This window comes from Tiliqua scincoides, chromosome 3, assembly GCF_035046505.1.
Source record: "Tiliqua scincoides isolate rTilSci1 chromosome 3, rTilSci1.hap2, whole genome shotgun sequence".
NCBI classification, from domain to species: domain Eukaryota; kingdom Metazoa; phylum Chordata; class Lepidosauria; order Squamata; family Scincidae; genus Tiliqua; species Tiliqua scincoides.
In genome coordinates, this window is record NC_089823.1 from 99,156,282 (window position 1) to 99,161,410 (window position 5,129).

At 44.4% G+C, this 5,129-nt stretch overlaps 1 pseudogene; it reads left to right on the top strand.

The window, feature by feature from the left end:
* The first annotated feature begins 3,499 nt into the window (after positions 1–3,499).
* On the top strand, positions 3,500–3,618 carry LOC136646504 (5S ribosomal RNA; annotated as a pseudogene).
* Positions 3,619–5,129: the final 1,511 nt, after the last annotated feature.

Consider the following 5,129-nt stretch of genomic DNA (forward strand, 5'->3'; position numbering starts at 1 on the left):
TTTACAGACTCAACAGGTGCTGACAATCCCTAGCTTTAAAAAAACAACGATTAGACAAATTAATAGAAGATAGTTCTATCACTGGCTTATTCAAGATAGTTCTTGTGATCAGAGGCAGTAAGTGTGGAGTTCAGCCAATCAAGGTGTACAGTCTCTTTGCAGAGCCCACAAGGGGAGGCATGAAGATGTCTATCTGCCTGGCTGTTTGACACTCATTGCTGGGAAAGATGGATCTTTGAGTTGATCCCTCAGGACTCAACTTATAAGAGTATCTACTATATCTACTGACTGTGTGGCTAAAGGGGTGCACTAAGGACCAAACTACACATTACGTTAAATGTGTAATGTAGCCAAACGGGGGTTTTGTTTTAATATAAATAGCACATTCTGTGTTTTGTGTGTGTGTGTGTGTGTGTGTGTGTGTGTGTGAGTGTACGCATACATGTGTGGTGTGCAAAACAATGGTAGCATTAAAACTATGGCATTAAAACTATGGTAGTTAAATGCTTGTTTCATTGCCCTAGTGGTGTACGTCTGGGCTATTAAACCATTTTAATTCAAAACTAATATTTAAAATTAAAACTAAAAGTGAAATGCTTTTGTGTATTTTGCCTGCAAACAGAGGGACCAATCCTATCCAATTTTCCAGTGCCGGTGCCGCCGTGCCAATGGGATGTGTGCCACATACTGTGGTGGTCAGGTCTTCTCAAGGTATGGGAGCATCTGTGCATCTTACCTCGCGCATTGCAGCTGCACCAGTGCTAGAAAGATGGATAGGATTGGGCCCTTAGTTGTTAACATTAGCAAATGAGGATGGAAGGTAAAGAAGACTAATACTACACAAAGGATGAGTCTGCGGGTTTATATGTTACTGGGGATAAACACACTGCAGCTCAAATTTATATTAATTTGCTGTGTGTATCACGTGCAGATATATTAATGTCACTGATCAATGAGAAACCAGCAAAAGGTTGTGAAGTATAATTTCTTTACGCTGCAATATTGAACCGAGGCAGCCTGAGATAAAAAAGATGAATGATTTCTATATCAAGCCTAAAACAAAGAAATGTGGTGGTCCTTCAGATTTTTTGTAGCTGCAGCTTTATCACTTTCACAACATGAGCCCCGTTCCTTACACTATGGTGATTGGAATTGGGGGGTGAAAGGGTAAAAACTACATGCATTTTGAGAAAGCTTTTGGTCCTATAAAAAGCCAAGGAGTTCTCTTTTATTGTCTATGGATACTCTTGGGTAAGACGGGAAATTTTAAATCCAGAATCTTCACCCCTTGTTAGTGCAGTTGGTTTGTTACAACATGTAAAGCACATGAGTAACTTAGAGCATAACCCTAACGGTGTGCGTGACCAGCATAAGTCCCTTATGCAAGTCGAGGAGTGTTGCGAATGCGACTACTCTGGAGTTGGGTATACCAGCACATGTGCGCGGTGCACAGAGGCCAAATCCAGCCTCCAGGCTGCTGAAGACAGGGTAAGGAAGCACTGGCCAAAGAAAGCTGGCAGACGGAGACTGGGAGGGGTGGAACCAGCCTGGACAACCTAGGCTGTATCCTAATCCTTCTCCCAGCCAGCCCAGCATCACATCAGGCTGCTTGGATTTGTGTCACAGATTTCACTGGTGCAGAAACAAGTAGCCCCGTAGGGGTGATGCTACATAGGTTAAAGGAAAATACATCCCATTACTCCATGTTGCACAACAGCCATCTCCTACCCTGCACTGGATACAACGCAGGCCAGTCGGCCTGCCATTCCAGTGCGGGATAGAATTAGACTGCCTGATGTTCTGTGAAGCTGGAACTGGCCCAATGCATTTTTTTTCTTGATCCTGTATCAGGCAGCACTGGCCAAAGAAAGCTAGCAGGGAGGAAAAGCTGAAAGTGTCAAGGGAGGGAGGGAGGCATGGCAGGGGAGGAAGTGGGGAGGGTGAAGGGTGGGACCTTTGGAGCTCGGCTCCACTGGATCTTGAGCCCCATGTCAGGCCATGTGGTCTGACTTGGGACTCTCCGATTCTGCGGTGGCTCAAGAGTTAAGAATCAAGAAAACCCATTGAGGTCCCTTACTTTGGGGAAGGGGAGAAAAGTTCCCATCTCCCGAGGAAATGGAAGTGGCTGCTCAGGACACGTTGGATGCCACAGCAGCCCATTTTGGTGCCATGGCAGCCCCGCACTCTGGTCAGCTCAGGTTGGGCTGGAAGGCTGCAGTCCTATATGCACTTAGCTGGGTGTAAGGCCTATTAAACTCAATGGAACTTATTTATGTATGAACCTGCATAAGACCGCACAGCATTGCTATGTATAATTTTTGAAGAAGAAACCCTATTGAACCCAGGTAGGTTTACTTCTGAGGAAACATGCAAAGAATTGGGCTGCCTATTATGCACCACAAATAAGTAAAGGGTATATATATTCAATGCTGCATTTCATGTTTTTCAGATATCCATGTGTGTGCTAGATATGCTTCTCCCCTCTCTCCACAGCATTGCCACAATGTCCTTATTGATGTCTTTCATAATGTTTTAGAACCAGGAGAATACAAAAAGTGCAAGATCAAGGGAATACAGAGTAATGGGGGAGGGAGGGAGAGAATCTGAGCAATTATTTAATGAAATTTCTAAAAAAATACTTAAGTAGATTGGATAGAGATACTGTTAATGTATGCACGTTCACAGATGCCACACTTATCAATATATTGCACTGGTCCAGACCTTCCCTAACAAACTCATATAATACCATTAAAATGTATATAAGTGTGTGGCATTGATTTTCTCTCCTGTTTTACTCTGTAATCACTCAGAGGTAACACCTCCAAAATTATCTTATGATGCCAGAGCAAGCCAACAAAGTAGACTAAGGGAAAGAAGGACATTTATTAAGAACAGTGCGCAACTGTGAACGAAAGAGGTGTACCAAATGTAACAAGCGTTGCCTATTTTGTTGCTATTTCACCATGGACATTGTCGATACAAATGTCAAACTGCATCATGACAGTATAATCCTGATTGATATTGAAGGCGATAAACATGGGAGCAATTTGCAGGTACAAATTTATCACAGTAAAGTCAGTTGTGATGCTTTGTAGGCTATAAGTGCTATACAGCTGAAAGTCCATTTGAATCCACCATTGACCCATCAGAACCTTGGGGATGGAAAGGGTTCGTATGTAAAGGAATTTTACTATCACCATAAATATCCATGGATAAATTCACTTCTAGATGGGATTATTATATTTGAATAGCATCCATGTGATTCTTTTGAAATTTCAAAAAAATTCCTTTGAAAATTCAAAGAAAAGCCAGAAGTTGTGTTGTAGAGTTCCCATGAAAGCACACATGAAGCCTCAAAGAATATAGAAAACAGGTCCTTGGAGCCCAACAACACACGGAAGCACGCTTTGCATTTGCACAGCCAGGGATTGCATCAGAGGTCAGTCAGATAAGGCACTGAACCGAGGGCCCGCGTCCATTAGGGGACCCACCAGGTCAGGCCAACACTTGACTTACCTTGCTCATGCCCAATCTCATCTGATCTTGGAAGCTAAGCAGGGTCAGGTCTGGTTAGTACTTGGATGGGAGACCGCCTGGGAATACTGGGTGCTGTAGTCTTATACCATAGTCTTTCGAGATTGAAGGTTGCCAACCAAACAGTGGTGGCTGTGATAGCACAGGGCATAAAATGTGCCATCAGGGGGCAGGTGGGAAGCTCTAGGTGGGGCATCCAGATCAGGGGTTTGGCTGAGACCAAATTTACCAACTCTGGAAGCTCTAGAAGGTTGCTGTAGCACTGCTGCTCACCCTTTCTGGTGGTGGCCTGGTTGCACGCAGCAGTGAAGTGCGGACACCACCTCACTGTTTTGTGACACCAGAAAGGTCATCAGGCCATTGAAGCATGAGTTCTGATGGTGCAGCAGTCTCTTAGAATTGGGTCCTGAGTCTATGTGTAGTTTTGATCTTTAAAAAATGAATTAAAAAAAAAAATAATAAGTTCATGCAGAACTTAAAAAATGTGGAAAAAAAAAAAATCAAGGGTGCAATCTTAACTGCGCCCTGGGCCAGAATAAGTCCGTTGCGCCAGCCTGGGAGTTTTGCAAACATGCTGTAAAGCATGTTTGTGCCTCTGTGGGAGTAAGCTGTGCCAGCACATGGAGGTGTGCTAGCCCACGGAGGCCAGATCCAGCCTTTGTGGCGGCGGCGGCAGGTGAGTTTGTGCCAGCCTAGCTCAGCTGGTGCAGGGGTCTAGGAAGTCATGGGGAGGGTGTGGAAGAGGCGGGAGGGAGGCATTCTGGGGCAGGGTGAGAGCAGGCAGCAAGCATTCCCAGGGGTGGGTCAGCAGGGAGCAGGAGGTGGGGCCAGCCCCATTCCCAGGCAGCATGTTGCTGCTCCAGGCTGCTCCATTCTGCGCCACCTCATCAGGTGTCGCAGATCCAAGTAGACTCATTGGGGTTACTGCTGTTTTACCCAGGGAAAGGGGAAAAGTTTCCCTTTGCCTCGTGCTGAGCTTCAGTCAGTTCCAACCTTGCACTGGATACAGCTCAGGCCTCTTGGTCTTCCTGGTCCAGCAGAAGTTAGGATTGCACTGCAAGACTGTTTTTTTGGTGCTTTTGTTACAGGAAGGGCGAGACCGATGGTTGAATTGGTGTTCAGTTCACTTGTATGAGCATCTGTTATTTCAGTTGTGAAGGTGAGAAGTAGCAGTACTGTGAGCTCTTTTTTATATTATGTATGCCTTTGTTCCAAATGTTACAAGGAAAGAGATGATCCCCCCCCTTTGCCTTTTCCTACATCTCTTATAATACACATAATGAGAGTCACAGATCTCATCAATGGTAAGGTTTGTGAGTTTCTGGAGCTCATGGATCTCATCATGAACTCTACACTAATTGCAACTTGCTATGCTAATTTTAGATAGCCCAGATTGAAACTATTAAGAAAGCAGTAATAGTGTTGTAGCCTATCACACTAAGATCCCAGTATATTTCAGTCTGGCCAATGGATTTTCTATGGAAATTAAAACCTTAGGTTGAGAAAATTGAATTGATAATACATTCAGGTCTAGTTCTTAGAGGTCCAAACTGTAGTTCATTTTTCTTATCAAAACCGTATCCTCCAACTACTTT